The 23,396-nt window shown below is 34.4% G+C and overlaps 1 protein-coding gene across 4 annotated transcripts in view; it reads left to right on the top strand.

Moving 5' to 3' along the window:
• Positions 1–23,396, top strand: part of FHIT (fragile histidine triad diadenosine triphosphatase) — a 513,616-nt gene that overhangs the window by 11,445 nt on the left and 478,775 nt on the right. For 2 of the 4 annotated variants that reach the window (XM_071756166.1, XM_071756165.1), the window contains exon 2: positions 5,857–5,916. The exons of the other annotated variants lie outside the window; for them this stretch is intronic. The gene's annotated coding sequence lies outside the window, so the exon portion shown is untranslated. The remainder of the gene's footprint in view (positions 1–5,856; positions 5,917–23,396) is intronic. 4 annotated transcript variants of the gene reach the window in all.

Genomic DNA, 23,396 nt, shown 5'->3' with positions numbered 1-23,396 from the left:
CTTGAAGCTGAAATGGTGTGGCTGTATAATTTATTCTTTTGTTTCAGACATGCTCCATGATAAACATAAATAATGTATGTAAAACGTGGAAGTAAATGTTATTGAGTATGACCATTATTCATGCTGTCTGTATTAGTGCTTACACTGTTAGCCATTTAGTATTATGTGCTCATAATTGACTGAATTATTACACATTTTTTGGGTTCCAGTTTGTACTGGAGTATGTAGACTAGGTCTTCAGGAAGCTTGAAGAAAAAGCTGGAGAATACAAAGAATAAAGTATTGTTAATGCTGATGGAAAAAAAACATAAATCAAAGTCTAACATTGTTTTAAATATTTTCTCATGAACACATGAAATTCTCATTAGTCCAACATCAGAAGACTAATGAATATTAATGAATTAGATCAAAGGCATTTAGAAATCAAAGCAAGTAAATAATAATATTTTTTAAAGAATTATGTAAGTTTTAACTTCACAAAGAATGGGAATAACCTTATCTAAACAGTTCCATGAGAAGTTTTTCTTGAAAATATTTTTCCTGAAAATTGTTGAACTGGAAAGCCAATTATGTTGTGTAAATAAAAATATATACATAAACCCCTGATATATATGAAATTTTTAATAAGGTGTATTGAAGTACCTCTAAATTGAATTGTGAATCTGTGATTTGATGTTGATTCAGACTGCCAGCACAAATTGGTGAAATATTGAGAGGGAAATTACTTTTGAGTGCCTTAGACTGCTTTTCTTTCCTTCTACATTTCTACTGCTTTTTGGTTCAGGTTACCTCTGCTGAAACACATACATAATGTAATGATGTTAAAGCAAATAGTTTTAGTATGTCATTTACATAAAGATTCTGATGATCCAAAGTCAGAGTCATAGCTGTCTTCATCTCAATATCTGTTTTTCCAAATGTTGAGATCTACCATGAAGCATGAGCTGCGTACTACAACTACTTAAACTTTGAACTGTGCTTGGTGTATAGTATACAATATATATAAAATATAAAGCAAGTGAATCTTCCAAAAATTAGGGAAAAAAGTAGAATACATTATTCATTACTACTTTTTAGTTCTCTTTAAATAGCTCCAATTCAAATAGTAATTCTATTCCACTAAAAAAAAATAAAATTCTATGTATGGTGATGATTTGAACAAATGAATATATCCAAGCATGAGTTAGGATGTATTATTTATGCAATTAAAATACATATGTATCTGTATAATCTTTCTTTTTAAAAATTCTGTGAGGATTTTAATACATTTAAGCCACAAGGGTCATAATAGAAATATTACTCCAGAAGCAGAGATCCCTGGTGCAACACAGCAAAGTGTTCTGGACATAAAGCACCCAATCCCCTTGGGCAATAGTGACATTTTTTGACAGTTGGCGATTCCTGCGAACTTTAATGGCAGTGTGGGGCTTGCAAGAGGATTTTTCACATTCTACCGAAGTAACGGTTTCATTTTGAACCTAGATATAAAGCTAATGGTATCTAACAGCTTTTAGTGTCACTGAATCAAATTCCTCAAGTAGAAAGAATGGTTGACATCCTGTTTTAAAGTGACCGTATGTTTGACCCAGTTCTGTGATGGTGGTGTCATCACAATTGTGTCTTGCTGCAGAAGCCTCTCGGAGGCTGACAAGCGGAACAAGTTGCTTTAGCTCTCATAGCTCAGCTGTCACACTGAGCAGCCTGCGGATTTCTATTATCTGAATGAAATGTGGAGAGGGTACTTCTCCCTGCTCCACGTACCAGCATAGTCAGCAACCTGCTCACACCCCTGGTAACAGTGAAATGAAATGCTAGAAAGAATAGGGCATAAAAAAAAAAAAAAAAAAAAAAAAAAAAAAAAAAAATCAGAAATGCCATATTTAATAGCTAAAAGTTCTGTGGTTAATAAGAAAAGAAATAATTCCTAGGAAATAGATGGAAAGATTTGCAGAGTAATTCATTTCATTTTAAGTACTTAAAGTGTTCAAACTTGTGTGGAAATTCTCAAAAATGTTTGGTCTCAAATTAGATTTTTAGTCTTGGAAGTACTGATTGGTATTTTCTGTTGTCCTTTTTTTTCCTTTATGAACACTGAAGGTAAAGTATTACTAATGAATTTGTATGTTTTAGATCGGTTTTACAGATCTAGAGTATAAAAAAATAGTAGTAGTAACAATTGATAAAGTGACATCTTTGGGAAAAATTGTTACGACTTTAATTTTAAAATAGATTAACCTGAAGTGTAATAGCCAAGACTTACAATACTTAGATTTAAAAAAAAAAATCATTACAAGTCTTACAGTAATGAGGTGAGTCACATATAGTCAAGAAAATTTTTCCCTTTTTAATATTAAAACTCTCTGCTGTGGTCAGATCTTCTGAATTAAGGCATCAATCATAGAATCACTCTTCCTAATGCATTATGTAGTTCCTCAGTGCCCCCAATATTGGTAAATACAACAAGAACATGTACGGTAGTTGGTAAGATTGTAACTTGTTAAAGAGAAGGTCTATCTTTATGGTTTCTATAATTTTTAAAATGCTTTTGTGAATTACCTATTCTGTAATCAACTTGCATCCAATTAGATATACACTTGACTAGTATTTTATAGAATCATAGAGTGGCTTAGGTCAGAAAGGACCTTAGAGATGGTCTACTCTGACCTCCCTGCCATGGGGAGGGACACTTCTCAACTAGGCAAGGTTGCAAATATTTAAAAATAATTTAACTACAAAACTGAATACAACTTCAGTTTTAATATGGAAGAGTAATCTTGCTATATTAGCATGGATTTTTTTCTTCTGCTGTTTGCAGAGAATTAGTCTTCCTTGAATCATCTGTCACTGTAAACTGTATAAAGTCTGTGGCTACTGGATGTAACGTTCATAGACACAGGATGTAATATGTATTTAGTTACAGAACCTGTCCAATTGTCTTACAGTCTTTTATTTCAAAGATTAATGCAAATTATATTCTTTATTGCGTTCATGAACACATAGTACCTTAATCATGTTGGCATTGTGTATGCCTTAAAACATCTATATGTGGATAAAGTGTAGGCTTGCTTTATTGTAGCACTAACAGGCTACTTTGGATTTACAGAGGTATTTAGAAACTAAACGAATGTTAGACATTATGATCATTTGAGGATGATAGTGAGGCACCAGTGAAGAACATGCTGCTGAAAGGGAGACAGATCAAATCTTTGCTTTAGCTATTAACAACCACATACTAGTTTCTATTATATTAATAGTGATTGTGGCAGTAGACAAAGTGATCCATATGTGGCACGTGTCAGAAACACCTTCTGGTATTTATGAATGTGATGACACTGGAGGAAAATCCTGTTAATAATGTTTTATTCAAAGTGCTGCAGTACAAAATTATTCAAAAGGAATGTACTAGGTATTCCTTTTGAATACTTTAATTGAGGAAATTAAGCGAATCACCACAAGCTAGTCAAAAACAGGACTTTGGAAAGTATGGCAAATGTATAACTTAGGGAGATCTTATTTTTTGGGCTTTACAGGTTCAGAGGAATAGAAAGGGTCATTCTGTGGTGATAGAGAAAATGATTGCATTTATCATATCTAAGGGATGTCAGAGCATGTGTCTGCCTGTAACCCTCCCAGTGGTAAAATGATTACAATATGCCTTTGGGAGATACCAATCAATACAACTGTTGTAAAGCTCAGCAATGGCTAATGACAATTCAGCTTGTGTTCTGTGCAATGGCTGAAAGAGCCATGAAAAAAAGCTAATAAGAAAAATATCATCTTTGTACCCAAGACGTGCATGGAGAATGTTTTAAATAAGTCTCATAAAAATGAAATGAGACGTAATGTTCCAGATTTGAAAAATTATATGAAAATGTTCAGCTCAGTTCTGTTCACTAGGTCATTATAGAGGGCACCTGCACTCAGTCTCATTGTTGAGAGGATAACAAAGAACTGAAATGACTTCTAGTGGTCTTGAACACTGAGAGGGTAATGAATACCAAAGTGTAGTTTACTGGTAAAACCATTAGTTATCCTTTAAAAAAAATAAAATAAAAATGGTGTGATTCATTCAGAAAGCCCACTGGTTTGTGCAAAAGAAATAAAACAAATTACTTCTGACCCAAATGAATCATGGACAGTGTCATGTATATAAAAAGAATATCCAAAATAATGTTGGAAAGAAAATGTCAGTGAACAGAACCATTTTAAGAAGTCAGCAGAAGGATGCTTCATGTCTTACGAACTCTTCAAGAGATATGAAAGCTAAAATATATTTTGTATTGTTTTCAGTAGAAGGCTGTGAAACCTGAATGAGTTTTTTGGGTGGATAAGAGAAAGGATAACCCAGATGCATGCAAATAAAAACATGTATATACAATATATACATATACACTTAAGCTCTCAAAATCTTCAGCAATAGTTAGTATGTAAACACCTGAAATATATGTTCCTATTTCCTAAATGCTGTGTTCCTAGTTACTACATATGTGCAGCTTGACTAGACCCATTTTTTTTTTTTTTTTTTTTTTTTTTTTTTTTGGTGTGGGTGTCTTGCTCCTTACATAGCCTGATCTTGCTAGTCTAAACAATTTGAGGAATTATTGTCATTTAGGTGCAATTAAGAGGGTGGAGTGTAGAAATGTGTTTTCTCACTGGAGAGGTAATGAGGTGAAGACAATAAGTAGCTCTCCCTCACTTGATTTTTTTTTTTTCTACCATCAAAATGGAAGGAAAGACTAAAAATTTGGTTTTGGACAAAACTGTTTCTTACTATGCTTAAATAAGATGAAAACTCTATGTAGTGTTACTAGGGTGATGTATGGATTTATAGCAGTAAAGATCAAAAAAGGTGGTTGAAGTGTTCAGTTTGATCTGTGTCAGGAATGTCAATTTCTCTCATTTGCCTTTGTGTGGGCAAATAACTTGTGTCAGCCTTAAGTGTAAATGCTGGTAAAAGTGTAAAGTGTTGAGTTGTTGTGCTGACAAACATGCAGGCCAGTTTCCCTGTAACTTCAGGAAATGAGTTCTGTCCAAAATTCCTTTAACCTAGGCTCTGCTCTCTAGATGTTTGCTGGGTGATTTTTGGCTTAATGACTCAACTGCATTTTTTTTTAAAGCAGTGAAAAGAAGCAACATAATAAGTAGACTCTTTTCATCAAGTAAGTGGCTGAACAAAGTAAACATAATTATTTATTATCCCTTAGTAGCCTTGGCGTACAGAAAGGAGAAGATAAAGTAAAGATAAGTGTATTTATTACATTGTGTTGACAAACATGGCCTTGCAACCTTTGTTATATTCACAGATCTATGTATATTGAAGATGAAGCTGACGAGACAGTTTCTTTAGCCACCTGGCTTCCCCATCATACAAAACTGCTGAGTGACAGAGGGAAAATGTAAAGAAAGTTGATGTGCTGATGGTGGCCAAATCTTAGAGAAAGATTGCTGACTTCTGCTTTGCTCACAGTAGTTAGCTTATTCTGGTGTAGTTATATTTGTAAAGATTAATGCTCATAGAGTTAAAAATAAATGCGGTGGTACTACATCTGGTCCCCAGCCAAATAATGCCAGGTGGGGAAAAAAATAAAAGTGGCTTTTCTCACCATTTGTCTGAATTTGCATGGGGCTTGCTTATGTAGTAGTATGCATCCAACATCTCTAAAGAAAGCAGCAAAGTAAGATATATAATGCTGCATAACTGTTTTTTTTACTGTGTGTTCAGTGGATATATATCTTAAAATTTAGGTAGCAGTTGTCTGTGTATAAAGTATTACAGTAACTTCAGTCTTTGAAGATATTTCAGCATATTCTGTATTTACTCATAAATGTATCATTTAATTGTTCTTTGATTAATAGGTGAAGTAGAAATAGTTTCTGCTGAGAAGAGATTGGAAAACAAATCAGGAACCCTGACAGGTACTAATTTTCATCAAGAAGTTTTTATGGTCAGATTCAAACATCCATAAACCCATATTTGTTTTCAACAGCTTCTTTTCATTTTGAGATTTTCTTTTGTCAGTTTCAGAAAAGTGGAAATGAGAATTAAAGCAGCCTGCAACATAAAGGAAGACTTAGAAATAAAAATAACAGTCACATTATGCAGTGAAATTTAACTTGATAGGAATTTGTAGCATCAAACTGTAAATATCTATGATGAACTGTTTAAATACTTGTTAAACAACTGATTTGTATAATACAGAAGAATATATAGTGTGGTGTGACTTTTTTTATGACTATTTTATAACATGGTAAATTTTTAATATGTACTTGCACAATTAAACTGCTCATTGGAATAAAAAAAGAGATTGCAAATATTTATTCCAGCAAATACAAGTATATTCAAGGAAAACTTTTAGGAGAACATAAGTGTATGTACATATGTGGATGAACAATTTGTAAGTTTACAACTGCTTGTACTTGCTTCATATATTTAACTATATGGTAACTGCGGTTTTGCATATCATAGATGAGCTGTTAACAAAATATCTTTTATACTAATATTTAATTTGCATAGTTTTGTTTTCCATTTCTTATGTACACACAGGGTTTTTTTCCTGCTGTTTATTTTGGCACAGAATAAAATTCAATGTTTGATTCCTTTCAGTGTCTGCACCCTTTAGGTGGCACATCTGCCTAGCTGCTGTCAAATGCTATTACCTGCATTAACTGGCAGGTATACAGGCTTTTCCTGAGAGGGATACAGGCAAGGGGAAAAAAAAAAAAAATCACCTTCTCTGAGGGGGAGGTTAATTCTGTCCTGGTGTGAGCATATTTCCTAGATGTTATAGTTGGTGCAGATAGAAACTCCTTACAAGCAGGTGGGACCCCTTTGCTCCTTTTTGTTTCTGGAGCATAAAATCTTTAGCAGAACCAAGCAGTGGCCTTGGTTCTTCATACCATTCTCTAGCAATACCTACAAACATTGAGTGTTACCAGTCCTAGAAGCAGACACTCACTGGAAAGCATGCTGTTATTTCAGCTAGTGCAGCTACTTAGGGAAGGATTACCTGAAAAGTAGAATTACTAAAAGAAAATTGGTTCCATCTTGGCTAAAACCAGGACAAGCTTGCTATCATGTCTTAAAAAATGAATTCTGTGTTTTAAAATATTTGTATTTTCCAGTAGTTCAAGGAAATTACCATGGAAGGTTGAAAAAGGGTGGAGGAAGAGGAAATAAATTAGAAACAAAGGAATATGATCTTAATCACCAGCACATCACTAGCTGGAAAGAATGGTAGTGCTTATTAGGTGTTAAGAGGGGAATGTTTGGGAAAAGCAGTCCATTTGCAAAGCAGTGGGCTGCATATTCCTTGTTTTACTGCTTGCAGTGTCGCAGATCTATGTTTGATGAAGTATCTTTGTCATTGAGAGGCAGTACAAGTTTCCCAATAATAGTTTCTATTGTGTTTCTTTTAATTTATTGTATACTTGAGTTGGAAACACTTGTAATTGCTCAAGTCCTGTAAATATATGTGAACAATCCTACCTTGAAACTAAAAAGTGGTGTCTAGTTCCTAGAGGATGAAGTGTGTTCTCTAAAAATTAATTTAGAAATAATTTGATGAGTTTAAGTGGCAAAAATGTGTTTCCCAAGCCATTTGCTTTATACATCTGAGATTTCTAAAACTATTTTCTGTAGTAGTTTTTTGCTTGTAAGATTAGTGACTTAAATATTTTTCGGGGACAATTGTTTGTGGAAGGCATCACTGGGTTATATATATACACTTTGAAAATATAATTTTATTGAACAGAATAGATTTAATTTATTTCATGAATTATCTGAATTTGTAAGTTGCAAGTCTTTGAAACTTGACTGTCGTGTAGAAAGCAGCATGATACAACTGGAATCTATGGTTGATACATCCTTTTTAAAGAGAGAACAGGGAATATTTATAGTAATACCAATTATATTGCACCCGAAGAACTGAAAGGTGATGGCTTGAGTTAAGATGACATTTTGTGCAAGTGTGATCAAATTTAGGTTCCCTCTTACCAAACACAATTGGTAAGCTCTTGGAATCTCCAAATAAATACTTGTGCTTTAAGGTCAGTCCAGACCTCATGGATTGCTTTTTCCTTTCCCTGATAAAAGCAGATGCAAGCATGCCAAATTGCTTTGCTCCAGCTTAACCCTAGCACTGTTTGAATTCATAAATCTACAAAAGGAAAGCTTATAAACGCATACAAGAGTGAAGTGGAAAAATGCCATGCCTACCTAATCTTTTTCCTGTGAAGGGAAGCAAAATCATTTTACTCTTTTTAGTGAGACTTGGGAAATAAAATGAGCACTGGATGTTATACATATAACCAAGAATTGTCTTTTATATTTTCATTGGGTAGAAACCCAATATTTACTATTGTCTCTCTGGTATATTCTCTGTGAAATAAGACAGAGAGGAACTTTTTTTCTGTATTGAATTAGAATAATATGATGTGCTTAATTTATTTTTCATTATCTATACTTATTTATGTAATAGCTATTAAATTAGTATTTTCCTGAAGCTCTTGGTTTAGGAGTAAAGTGTTCAAATGGTAGTGCACCATTTAGCATATGCAATAAAGCAGTGCTGCTTTCAGGTATGTGATTATATGGTAACAAGTTTGTAGCAATGTTACAAATGGCATCAATGGGAGCTTTGTTATGAATTGATAACAAGTAGGTCATTTTAAATAACTTGAACAGGAGGAAAACACTCCTAAAATAGTGCTTGAGGGAGAAGTAGATTTTCCTGTTGTAAAAAGGTACCTTTAAAAGGCTGCTGAAGGAAAAAGAATAATGAAGGTAGGAATTTGTCATGTATCTATTTTCAAGTTTTTATCATAGCTTTTTGCCTCAAAGGAAACTACATTTGCAACAGTCTCTTCAGAACTCCACAGTACAGTAAATTGAATGATTACATAATTTTAAAAACTTGTCTACAAAGTAAAAGTGTCATAGCAGTTGGTAAAGTTCAATGCATGAGTCAATAGTCTATCTTTTTGTATATGTAAGTTGAGTAGCTGAATGGAGTAATTTTTCACACTGTATCTAAGATCTATAACTGTTCTTGTATCATGCTGTCTGAAATACTTCATGTATAGCCAGGGAGACATTGCAGTCATATGGTAATTTTTAATTCCTTGCTCACAGATGAGGATGGGTGAGTTCTGAGTTGCTGCTTCAGTTTGAGATAGTAAGGATAATTATTTTTTATGCATCAGTCAAGGTGTGCCATGCTTTTATCAAGCACAAGTAGTAATACTATGCACATTTTTCCTGCACCAAAGAGGAGATGGATTTTCCCCAAGAATGGAATATATCTGTATATAGTGTTTTAGCAACCATTTCTGTTATAGTTTGTATATACTGTAGGAATTTTAAATTTGTAGGGTGGGGAAAAAAGTCACTCCACTAGAACCAGTGGGTTTTATCCCCTTCTATGGATGAGTTACTTCTTATTTCTGAATGTTGAGACAGAGATGGTGTTTGGAAGGATTTTATGCTTTCTGAACTAATCATCTTAGCCAGTGTATTTACTGCATGAGTTTATCTGGCATTATCCCTAAATTCTGAAGATTAATGTGTTGTACACACTGATATTTGGGATTAAATCTTTCAGACTGTATACCACATTGCTCTCTTAACTTACAGGTTTTCAACATACTAGTTGCCAAATTTGTTAGAATTTAAGTATGGATGGAGAATGAGAACAGCAGTGGCAATCTGTTTTCCAGCTGACTGAATTATATGGTCTTAAAATCCTGTATATTATGGCAGAACTGAAATACAGTGGCTCCATAGAACCTGAAATGTGAATTTATACAAGATTCAAGTTGTATAACACTTATTCTAGATTTTGGAGGTTGAGATTTTATTAAAAACCCAGCTGTCTCAGGTTCAGTGTTCTGTTGTTATAACAGTATTTCTTGGCTAAGATGGAAATACTTATTGAAATCCCTTATGGCCATGTTTTTCTAAGTAAAGCAATTAACCTTCATAAGCTGTAATTGTGGGGAATGTGTTAGGTTCACTTCCCTGAACATGGTTTAGTGGTGTTGTAAACTACTACCTGTAATCAAGTTTGTTAATCTATAAACAAAATGTAAGAAATAATATATTTCTCAATATTTAAGGGTAACAAGTATCTTTTGTCCTATCCATGTGCCTTACTTTATTTCATCATAACTGGATTCCAAAATGAACTAATTGTGTAGTTGAAATTCTGTATCTAACAGGTGTTGAATACTTCTCTTTTGGAAGGTGATGCTTAAACTTGAATGGTTTCTGTTGCAGTTCCAAGCCTGAAAAGGGCAGGTAATTCTTAAGTTAAAATAATTTTCCAGATGTTATAGATCCCTGAAAAAAATGAAGCCAAAAGCATTTTGGTAGACAGCTTGTCAGGCCAAAGAAATTGACAGGATTTTACAGGATGCAGATGGCAGTGGAGAGGAAAATCTAGTATTTCACTGCTAGCATGGCTATTAAATTTTCTTTCTGATGACAATCTAGTTATTAGGTTACTAGTTTTCTCACAAAACATAGCATGTGTCTACCTAATGAGATTGCTTTAAAGCCTGTTGGTGATACTGATATGTTTCTAAATCTTTTTGCTCTAGGCTTCTTTTCTTACAGGCTAAGTTAGTCTTCTGGAAAAGATCTTACTGGGCTAAATGTGAAAAATGTATTATGCTTCATGTTATGCTTCATTTTCTTAGTAAGAGTATAATGCACAGCAGTGGTTCTCTCTATACTGTGTCTCGAAGCCATAGCTTCTGGGCAGAAATTTTGACAAGATTTCAGATTACAGTTAAAGGGTTTTCACTTAATCATAGTTGGTAAGAGACTAAAATTTGATCATTCAATTAAAGCTTTTGGCTGTATTTTTTTTAACACTAGATGTTCAATAACCTAAAAACTTGGTCTGAGTTACCTATGTGTTCCTTCACGCTGCAAACCAGTATGTTCTCTGCACTCAAATATTGAATATTTTGTATAGGAATAGTTTGTATTAATATAGTTGAGGAAATGACATAGCAGTAGGTTGGGTTTTATCTATACCTAAAAATTGTCTATGAGTGAAACATACATTATCAGGGCTTTATCCAGGGGAAACTGCTGTACACAAGACTGAAAGATGTTTTTAGGAAATCACTAATTTAGTACTTGACTTAGAATTGAAGTGACCAGGAAGATTTAGCAAAGAGCTTTGAATACTGAGCTGGAAAATTGGAAACACTGAAGCCTCTTCTTTCAAGATACTTTCACTACTAATTTTTGAAACTGTTTGGCTGTCTTGTAAGCAGAAGCAGACCCAAAGATACTGAAAAGACTCAGGGCCATAGTTTGTCATTAACTATGAGAAAATAAACTTTTTTTAGGAGGTTCTTATTTCTTCTAACTATACTTAAAAAAACCCCAAACAAACAAAAAACCCAAACTGAAAATCAAAGCAAAAAAATTAAAACAAATTTAAACCCCACCCCACTGAAATGCATCATTTAGAAGTACACAGAAGTTTAGTCCTATTTACTATGAGTATTACTCCCTGGGTGTATCTCAACCTCCTCTTGTAGGACTGCCAGATGCTTAAGTGGAAGAAATTCTACCTGTAGTAAGGGGCATGGACACCAGTGCAGTTGATTGGGTTCCTAGCTCTGTCTGTTCCTTCTAATGTTACTGAATGAATCACACTGCCAAAGGCAAGAAGCATGCCCCATCTGCTTTTGCTGCAAATGTTTCTTCTGATCTGACATGTCGTGATATCTTGGTTGAGCAGATTTCTTGAATAATTCTATGTTTAAGCCAAACTTTCAAAGCAGTTTACGTTGTGGAGTGATCTTATGCAGTGATTGACTGTGGGTGAGTATCAAAGGGTTTGTTCACCCTAACATCAAAGGCTCTATTGCTGCTAAAACTGGTTAGATTAAATTACAGATGTGCAGTTATCAAATATTGGCAAGGGTGTTCTGGCATAAATTCCTTTGTTCACCCGGCAGATAGCAAAACAAACAAACCTCATTTCATATAAATGACTTTAAGAACCAGATTTATTAATGGAGATATTGCTGAAGGATTTCACTGCATTGATCTGGTTCTGTAGAAGTTCTGTCTTTGCTTTATCCAAACTGTGAAGATTATATTATATACAGTATATTTTATGGGTTTTCTTATTCCATATGGATCAGGAGAGCTTATGCTGTTTAGATTTAAATATAGTGAGTTCTTAGCTGCAGCCTTTTTGGGAGGGAGTGGTTTGCTGTAAACACTCCATAGCATGCTCACAGGTAGGGAGTAATTAGCTTCTTGCAATCCATACTTCTTGGTTTTGTTAGCATTCAGAGAACTTCACAACAATGTCTTGTGAATCTGTTTATTTTACTTTTTCAGTATGTTTTAAATAAGCTGTACTCTAAATGATACAAGGACAGATCTTTTTATGGAGGTGTTTTCTTATAATACACTGCTGACCTTTATGAAAAAAGTAGCTCTGGCCATTTTTGTCATTGTCAGGTATCTAGGTAACTATTTCCTTCTTCCCACAAATACACATTATACCTGGAAGTAATTTTTAAAAAGGGAGGGAAGGAAAAATATACTTTTATTATCATTGGTCGAGGAGAAAATGTGTTGAGAGAGGAAGTCTGCTCTCTAAAGGAAACATCTGGGCAATTTCAAAGAGAACTTTTGGAATAAATACATATCTAGGCAGCCATCTTTGCTTAGTGATCAGTGTGAGTGAAAACTGAGAAAAAGGATAATGATGTATGGAAACTACCAGAGGATACAGTGTTATGAACTTGAGGTCTCAGAGCAATCTATCATGTGGGTATGAGGAGTTTATATTTAGTAGAACTGTATTCTAATAAAAGCTTTTTTCTAGGTGTGTGGAATAAGCAGGGTGTACTTAGGATGTGAAAATGAGATACTGGTTTGCTTGGGATGGTGATAATTCAGAGCACCCTTGAAGGCTTTTGTCTTTACAATGGCAGTGGTTCCTGGGCTTCTGGGAGACACAAGCAACAGAAGGAGCTGAGGCAGATAAGTCTTCAGTACTAAGATGAACCACAGCTAATATTGTCTTACTTTACATCAAAAACTTATAGAGAAGGGTTTTAGAAGATGTTTTGATGTGTTTGAGGATGAGTTGGTGGTATCATTAAATAAGTTGACAACTTCTGCAACCAGCTTTTTGGTATTATAGCTCAAGGGGAAGTCAATAAACTTTGATTTCCAGCATTAATGTAATTAGTACAATTTTTTTTTCACCTTTTTTGGCTCCTTCTGCAGAATGATGCAGTACTATAATACCAGATGGCCAAAAGCAATTCAGAAACTCAGTATCCCATAGGATGATGTACAAATGTAGGAAAACTGGGGGTGGAATAAATAATTTCCTCTTATCTCGTCAGGTTTGCAATTATTATAGAGAAGCAAATGTAATTTGCTGAATATTCTGGGAGGAAGAGAAGTGTGAACCTCCTTTGATAACCAGAGATACTAATATTAAAACATTTTTCCTCTCACATTAGTTTCAGTGTACAGTGTACAAAGGTGTTCATGTTGCCACTGTTTTTGGTACTTGTTAAAGTACTATTTCAAGCAGCTACTCCTGTATTTTGGTTAGTTTGGGGTAATAAAACATGAATCTTCATCATCCCCTGAGGTTAGCCTAGTGAGAAATTACTTTAAAAGTTTCAATAAAAAACCATAAATTGTCTTTCTGATTATTTAATTATTTGTGAGGGAAAATCTTTTCCTACACGTAAAATGGATCCTGAACAAAGTAGTCTGAATGCTCTTTCCTTGTTGTCTGTTCTTGTTTTTTTTTTTTTTCTCAATTTCTTTATGGTGAAAAGTGGCAATCTGAGTAGCTGACCTCTGGCAAGAGCTGCTTTGTACAGCAGGAAGTATTGTTATGCTTTGAAACAGACAGGCCTGGCGTAAACTGTGATCAGATCTCTCTTCCCTTCTGGCAAAAAGAGAAGTTCATGATCCTTTATTAATGCAGCAGGTTGTGTGGTAGAACTGAAGCTTGAGAAATCTGTCACATTCTTAAATTTCATTTCTGTGGGTCTGATAGTGCCAACTCGATCCCATGATTCCCTGCTGCAGAGGCATCAGTGCAATGACTCAACTGGGGTAACAGGACAGGAAAAAAAACCTAGAAATAAAGAACATGAAAGCTAAAACTATAGAGGCTGAGTGGTGGCAAAAATAAAGAAATACAATTTACTCACTTGTTTGTTTTGCTTATTATATAGTTACTACGTAGTTATTATCCTGCTGAAGATCTGCAGATAATAAAACTGTTGAGCTCTCCTTTTAGTTTTGGTTGTGGTTTGGGTTTCTTGTAACTTTTTAAGAAAGTTTTGTTCTTTTGTTTCCTGAAGACATAATTTTGCCTTTCCTAACTGTGTATTTTACACTCTGAACTGACCATTGGAGGATATCCTTTGGAAATATATTGGAGCATTAACAATGAAGTTGATTAAAATTTTGAGAGGTATAGTTCTCTGTTAATAGAGAGTAATAAACTTTTTTTTTTTAAGTGGTCTTGAATAGAGGCAATTGTCAAGAAAGTTTAGTTTGGCAAAACAAGGTATTGCAAGGAGGGTAAGCTATAAAGGTAGAATGTAAGTAGTACTCCAAATAAAAGGTAATTATTAATGGTGCTCTTCAGTAGATCCCACAGTTGCATGTGAAGTATTGCATATGCAGTTGTCCCATATACTTTTGAAACAGCTGATGTCGTTTAGTATATGGGTAATCAATGTATCTAATGACTTTTGCATGCTTTGAAAATCTGCATGGCAAGTTTGTAGTTAATGGTAGCATCACAGAGGATTATTTTGCACACTGACACACGTGTTTTATTCCTTGGTGTGTACACACGGATCATTAATTTCCTATTCATGGTGCAAATATTTGTGTAAGTTCAAAATCCTGAATGACCAGGCAAATTGTATAGTTTGAAGTAATCTGCCACAGGCAGTTGGCTGTATGACTAATAGAATTACATATGCATAAAATTGCTTTTACTGTTGAAGTAAAAATGCAGAATAATAGCTTGTCAGACTGTCATTTGCAAGTGAGATCATAGATTTCAGAGTCCAAATTAGGTTGTGTTCTTTTTCCTTTTGTCAGGTCACATTCTAATAACGATATTGTGCATTAAACCCTGTGATTATCTGAACACTTGACAGATGGTAGGCTGTTAATTTATATGTAAGAGACAGTGATTGCTTGTGCAATAATGGTATTCAACAAAATATGAAATGTCAAAATCTACTTTTTGTTATGTTTTTACTTACTTCAGCAAGGTAATTTCAGCAGTAGTTTTTTTTCATAGCTAAATATCAGTTACTAGTGGTAACAGGTTTTGCAGCTTTAAATCTTTTTATAGTGATAAGTTTACATGTTGGTCTAAAGTACGAGAAAATTGTAGAGTACAGTGAAAATGAAAAAGCTATTATGTTTATATATACCTTATTTTAAGGAAAATTAGATTATTTGTAGGATCATTTAAGAATTAGTATGACACCGATCAGTTGATTTTAGGATAACACAGCTGTCCTTACTTCATACCAGAGTTCTGTTGAGTTGTTGCCAGTGCATCATGAGTACACACAGAGTGAGGTGTGTTTTCAAATATGTTGAATTATGTCCCAAAGTACTGTTTGAAATACTGAGCTTGTTGATATTTCTATAGTATATCCATTTAGGATCTCACAGCATTTCATAAGCATCAATGAATTAAGCCTTACTGGAAGGCAGGTATTATCCCAATTTCACAGATTGCATTGAGGTTAATTAACTTGCCTAGACTCATTCAGTGATCTGTGATGAAATCACTTTCTATTTAAAATTGGATTTGCAGTCTTGTGCTTTAACCATTAAGCTGTGCTTCCAAACTAATTTTTTGAAAATAATATTTGGCTTACTATCAAGTTATAATAAGCTTTGTCTATGCACGAAATACAGTTGAAGTGACCAGATGAGTTTTAACTTGATCTAGGTACTTCAAGTTTTTAGTATTGACAACTGAACAGAACTGCATTTAAGATGGGCTTTATCTAAAATAAACTTTAAACTAGATTAACATTAAATGGTCCTCATGCAGTGTGTGTCTATGTGCAAGTTTGTACTAGTTAATGTCAAAGAATAAATTAAAAATACTCTTCTTGTTTGTCCTGAGTTCTTAAAAAAGCATTCTAATTTCACACGATGTAGTTTTAACATGGGTGACACATAAATAGAAAAGTCAAGGGAATAGACATTTGTCAAACAATTTTTAAAGTAACTTGGTCATATTTCCTGTTGGCTCCAATTATTTAAGTTGTATAACCATCACTTCCAATTTTAAAAATTAAGAATTGTTTCCACTTCCATGTTTTCACTCTCATTAATGAAAGATACAACTTTACCCGAAGAAACTTATTAATAGAAACTTAATTCTGGGAGAAACTTTCTAGTTCTGCTGCCTTGATAGGCAAGAAAGTAATTTAGAAGACAGTGCTTTATTTTCTTTAGTTTATTAGCCCTGTTTCCCATACTCTTACACCTACGTATGCAGATCTGGTAGTAAAAATGAAGATGCTTTTGTGTTAAGAAACCTTCAGTTTCTTCAGATTCTTGCTGTTGGTTTTCTGTGTGCCCTTTGGCAGATGATTTGTTAGTTTAGATACAGCCTCGGGTTTTGGGAAATTGGCACAATATTTGTAAAATACTTTGAAATGTTATTATTTTTATAATAAAAGTGTTAGAATATAACAGAATAACCTTTATTTCAAATTCTAGTTTCAATCTAATGAATCCTAGTTAAATGCAATTTTGTTTCATGAATAAGGCTGGATTTCATTTGTCATTCTTTTAATTATCAGCACCTCATGCACCAAAATGCCTCATTGGAAAAATGCTTGTTTGCAGATTATAAAAAAACACGTTTTAGGACAAAGATTTTTTTAAATGCCATATAAATTTCCCATTGTGATGGCATAGGTACATTACCACTATTGCACCTATGTGGTGTATATTTGCAGCACAACATCATCTTTGAGCATTGCAGTAAGTGCAAAAATGAGGGCTAGTTTTAAATGTGAAAATCATGTAATTTTACATTCTGACCTAATTTTAAGTGATATTTGCAATTTCCAATCCTGTAAATTTTAAAAATCCAGGTTAATAAATCCGATTTGCTTTATTTTGGAAATAAGATGACCAATCAAGCTTCTGATACTTTCTCTTCTCTGTCTCTACTTTCCCATACCTTGTTTTTCGTTGGAGGCAATCAGAATGGTGAGGGTTGGAAGGGCCCTTAAAGATGACCTAGTTGGTAGGGAAGAGCATGTATTTGCAGTTCACTAACTGCAGTAGTTTTCCTGGATTTTTCTTTATTTTTTTCCCAAGCCAAACCTAAAACTATTTTGAAGTTAGTGGCCTGCTTAGTGCTGACACTAACAACTTAAAATCTGTCTCTTCACTTCTATCTGATATCCAGGATGGCACTGTGGCCTCTGTGCAACATATTCTGAATAATACTACAGGCTCATCAGGAAAAAGTTTGATCAAGTAAATGTACCTACAATACATGAGTCTTTCATTGCACAGAATCACTGGCAGACTAGGAATAGATGCAGCTGTAATACGGTGGTGTTAAAAGTTGAGGTTTGTCAATGTATTTCTTAAGTTACTTTTTCCAGTTTTCTTCAACTTCCCACCCCTTTGCAATGTGCAGAAAATGAGTTCAATCTGAAGTGGGTTGGTTAGGAAATGTTTAGTCTTGCTGTTACTCAAGGCTTCTGAAGGGAGTACACTGGATTGTTCAGTTACACAAATGTAAAATTAACTGCAGACAAAAGCTTCCTGTGTTTGCCAAACTGCTTTTTTTTTTTCTTTTTTTTAAGCACAGTGTTTGGCTGCTTGAGTCATAGAACCACAATGAGAAGTGGCTGTACATATATATGTGTATATATATACATATATATAATATATATATTGTATATGTTGTATATGAGAGTGTTGTACTCTCATATATATATATGTACACACACACACACACACATATATACATACACAAACTCCCTAGTCAGATCATTCAGAAATTTCAACATGTTGAAAAAAGAAAAAAACAGAACAAAACATAGTGCCAGCTAAAGGTATACTCCCAGGTTTGTCTAATTATATTTGTACTGCACTGAACAGAAAAAAAAGTCATACATTTCACCAGAGGATTCAACTTCGTAGTGTTAGTAGTCTTCAACCTTGTACTGTGGTTGATCTGAGTGATTCAGCTTGAGAAAACCAATACCAAGTACCAAGAGAGGAAGCATCAAAAGAAAGTATGGATTAATGCTACCTCTGAAACTTTCTTTTCTCCATTTAATCTTGTTTTTAACATGTGCCAGTATATTATCAGTAGCATAAGAATTCTTCCCTTCAAAATTGCATATAATAAGGGGATTTATTTTATTAATCCTCAAATTCATTGTAGCTCTGTCTAGTGACTCGAAATATTTTGTGACAGGAATTATAAAGCATAAAAATCTACTAAAGAGGTGTTGGCAACTGAAAATTTTGGAAGAAAACCGTCCTTTTTAAAAATAAAAGTAACTAGGGAAAATAGCTGACTTCATACTGTAACTTAAGGGCAGAATGTAAAGCTTCTGAAGATATGACTTCTGAAATGGCTGTTGAAGAGTAAAATAGGAACAATAAAAATGTTTTGAAGACTTTTTATTCCCTTCCTTTGAGCACAGTGTGTTACAGAAATCTATAATGTAACAGGCAGACTATGCTACTACCAGACTTAAACATGGAAAAAAAGTACATTGTAGCAGAAGTTTTGAGGGTTTTTGTGTCCTTATTTTTCTTTTCCCTGATGGTCTTTGCTTTTTACTTTTCTGTTTTACATTACATTGAGTATGGATTGAGTGTCGATTTAGAAGTCTGGGCTAAGGAACATTTGACTCCTCTTCATACTTGCAATATACTAATCAAGCAGATCAGTGACAAAAATCATGAAAGTAAAATGAACAGAAAAAGATGCTATTCCTGTCATTTGGCAGCGCATCCAACTTAATGTAGGAGTTGTGTTCATAAGAATGTGTTTCATGCCTAGAAGTGATGTTAAACACCAAATAAATCCCTCCTGTAATTATTTTAAGCACATAGTTGTTACAATTAATGTTGGCTGATACCAGCTGTTACTGCCTCTGCATAACAGACTTCACAGTGGTGGAATACCTCACCTGTATCACGTTGGGTATATGCATAAATCTTCGTAAGAATGGAGCTGTAGCATTTCATTAAATGCAAATTGGTAAACTTTTATAGTTCTATGCTTAATGTTTTTGTAAACCAATCTATAATTTCATTATGGCAGGGGAAATTGTCAGAGTTTTATGATAAGCTGTCTAAACGGCATTTTTTAAGTCTTTTTGAAGAGAGGAGATAAAATAAATTGGACTTCTGCTGGTGCTGAAGTAAATCTGTGTTGCTATTGGTTTTTGGGAGGTTTTTTGGGTTTTTTTCTGACAGAGCTGGTGTATCCCTGCAAAACCTGTAATTTGAGAGTGTTTAATGAGAATCTTATATAGCTGTTTTCTCCCTTCTGTTTCAAAGGAGAAAAGGCATCAGCAAAGGGGGGAAAATCTTGGTTACTTACCGGGTATTGGTTAAAGGTAGTAGCTATGTTTATCTTGTCATTGTCCCTACTTTGCCATATGTCTGTTGTGCTCTCATCCATCATACCCTGTCTTCTGATTACAACTAATGTTTTCTTCTCTTTCTAGGCACATATCATAGCCCAGTGAATTGACTAATTGTCCTTGGCACCCTTTATGTTCTGAAGGGGGTAAAAGCTGGTACAATGTTTGACTTACAGCACCTCCAGAGGAGGCAGCCTTTCTCTCCTTGTCTTAGGATGGCACAAAAGAGACTATACAAGACTAAAGCTAGATATGTGGCTGACATACTTTACTGTCTCTAATTTGAGCTTTATAAGAAAGCAAGGAATAGGAGATTTTTATATTGGGTCGGTACTTGCTTACTAATTATTTTTTTCTAGTTAGAGGAGATGCTTACAAGCTTGTGTTTATAAAATTGTATATAAATGGTGTTAGAGTTCACTTGTGCCCAGATTTGAAACATGTCTCAATGTATGTATTCACATGGTAGGCATGGTATCAAATTTTGCCTATGTGAATGTAAGTCAGAAACCTTGTTATGTGGATTAGTTTTGGCAGTTCAGAGGATTTGCTGGTCTGGTATTAAGTTATGATGCATATAAGGAGGTAAAATTCATAGAGATGTTCTGTGTTGTAGAGTAGAAAAAAGGCAAAAAACCTAAAAGCACTCCCCAGTGATGCTTGGAATTGGTTTTGGTGTGGTTTTGGGTTTTTGGTTTTTTTTTTTTTTTTTTTTTTGTGGTTTTTGTTTGTTTGATTGTTTTATCTTAAAAAAGCCCAGGGTGTTTATTGTCATGAACCCTTTTGGAAATCATAGCAGGGACAAATCTGAGGTATATGAATTCAAGCAATTTCAAGCAATTATTCAGACACAGTTATCTGTCTGAATAGCTATACAGCTATAAAATAGATACACAGTGGTTTATAGTTCAAGTTGTTACCTGTCTGTGTTGAAGGATGGCAGTCTTCTGAAAGACTGACTTAAAATTATCAGTGAAGTTTTTGGATACTTAGAGATTGCAAGATGTCATTGCCAGTGGGTTGCTTCTTGTGTGTGTGGTTTGTTCAGGACATTTTTTCCCTGTGAAGAGGAGCAGTAAATAGCAAAGCATGTCCTTTCATTGACTGCTGAAGCTGCTGGTCTGAAGTGAGTATGAAACTTGTCCAAGTTTAAAATCAAGTGATGTTCATATCCTTTCCTTTTATTGGCAGGATATACTTTGATCAGCCATAGCTTCATCCAAAAGCGTAAGACTCAAGATGCAATTCTGATTTTGCTTACTCCTTTGTGTAAGAAATTAATTACTGGTGATAGAATGTAGTAAGTATGTTGAGAGAAGAAAATTGTTTTTGTTAAATTCTGTTGAGAGTAACTTTTACTTGGAGTTGTGGCATATAACATTTTCCAAGGCATATGTAAATGAACTCATTAGTGCATAGTCACACTGAGATCCAATTCTGGCCCTGGGATAATTTGTCTTTTCAAAGCACAACATGCCATTACTGATTCTTCAAAATATTTCTGTTTTTTTTAATGTGATATTATTTCTTCTTTCCATCTTGTATATGTAGTAACCAACATAAGGAAGATGCTTTCTTCTCCCCCCTTGTATTTTAAAATAGATGTTTGAACAGACTTCAAAGTTTATCTTACAGATAGGCCAGAGGAGGCAGGAGAGTAATCTATGGTGACAAGCAAAGAACTGAAGATGGAAAGTGTGTTCCCCAGATGCTGGTAGTATAGAATTTATGGACTGATCCCAGGGGAAGTACTTTAGTATCTACTGATAAGCAAGTGCATAAGTACTTGCAGAACTGGCAGTTAAGTGGCAAATAAAATATTTTGTGTGGTGCTGCACTCATTTTGATGAATTTGGTCAAAATAAATCTGAGCTTTCTAACTTTTAGATTTTGTTGTGGCTAAAATAAAATCCCAATGTATTTTAAGATCTGTACTTAGCATATAATAAAGTGCATTGTGCATGCTTGTGCCAGCATGTATTGTATTTTACAGATACAATTTTACAGAAATAGCAACATTTGCTTTTACTATGACTACTATAATATTTTTATTTTTTTTAAATAAGAACAGTGCTGGGGTAATAAGGTATCTGAGTACCTTAAGAAAAATGGGTATGATTGGGTGCACAAAAAACATCACTATGGTTTGTGAAATTCTAGAGGAGTCTTTCACTAAGAACTGTGGAAAATAGAAACTCTTTAGATGGGACTTTATATATTAATGAGTGAGATTATGTAGATGGATGTTGATGAGGCTGGACTCAGCTAAGCAATTCTGGAGGTCTCCTCTGTTGTGTATTCTGTTCCCCCGTGCCCTTTCGTGTGGTAATGTTTCTTTGGCATCCTTTGCTAAATCATGGCTCTTGTTGTGTTCATGCTGTGTTCTATTTATCAGTCCTTTATTTCATCTCACAGATCAATGTCAAACAAATGGGGAGGAGGACCTCAGATAATTGAGGTCCTGTTAATTTCTGAGGACACACACTAGCCAAACATCATCTACTTAAGATCATAGCCAGGTTTCTGGCAATAGTGTATAATTGTGCTCTGATGAGCTTTGGCTCTTGGCTCTGGTGATGACTCTGAACCATCCTTCCCTCTTTGTTGGGAGCTTCACAGCAGTGAGTCTTGCAGCCTTGCCCACTTGTGCAGGGTAACTTGTTTGAAAGAACAACCTTTTTACTCCTATTTTGTGCTTACCACTCTAGGTCTTGATTGCTTCTAAATGTTTGATTGCTACAAGCTCTCTTCAAGGGGACTTACCTGTAATTGTGTAAAATTGGGCAAAAATAGTTGACTGTTAATGTATCGAGGTAGCATATTGATAAATCAATGCTACCTTGCCATTGTTTCTCAAGTCTTTTATATGAAAAAAGAAATCATTAAGTCTCCAAGTAGCCCTTGGACAACTTAAAAGCACTGGTGAAAGGAAAGTAAGTTGAATGAATTAATGAGTTGTTCAAAGTTGCCTGAAAACTTTTCTTTGTAAAATGCTCACCTGATGTGACACTTCACTATAGAAATCTGCTCAGCTTGGAACAGGGTGGCACATTGTTTCCTCTGTTGTGGTAATGCTCACTGCCTTAAGAATATGTCTTCATGTGATTAGGTATAAAAGGAATTAGCATATTATCTCCTGAGGCTTAGAAAAATATGTTTATTAACAGGCTGGGGGAGGAGGACAAACTAGTTGGAGTGTATTTCTTGGTTTAAGCTTTTCTGTTCTTTTTGAAAAATGCTCTTCTGATTAACAGACATTGTCCTAACCACTTAAAATGAGATAGATATTGTACTTTGCATTGAGGAACAGTATTTTTAATTCAGGGAGAATCTGTTTATTATACGCTTTTTTTCCCCCAGGAAAGTTCTTAGCCTTCAACAAACTTGTATGTAAATGCTGAATTTTTTTATAATAAGATTTAGGTTAAGCTGTGTAAAATGAGGGTTGAAAATAAGGTTTTTGTTTCTTAATGCCAAAGCCTTCAAGTCTTGTCTTGTGGGAGGAAGCTTCAATCAACTGAAATCCTGATGCAACTAAATTTAAGATTTGCAAGTAGCCTTCAGTAAAGCCCTTCAAGCAGGCTCAATGATTTCACAGCAGTTGAAAGAGAACCAGGAAGAGAAAAGATACCTAGAAACAGGTATTCTAGAAGAAGGTAGATTTATAGACAAACATCAATCAGATGCTGAGGTTCAGAAGTATTGTTTGT

This window comes from Heliangelus exortis, chromosome 12 (genome assembly GCF_036169615.1).
Source record: "Heliangelus exortis chromosome 12, bHelExo1.hap1, whole genome shotgun sequence".
NCBI lineage: Eukaryota > Metazoa > Chordata > Aves > Apodiformes > Trochilidae > Heliangelus > Heliangelus exortis.
The sequence above is the reverse complement of the archived record's forward strand: the minus strand, read 5'-3'. Positions and strand labels throughout refer to the sequence as shown.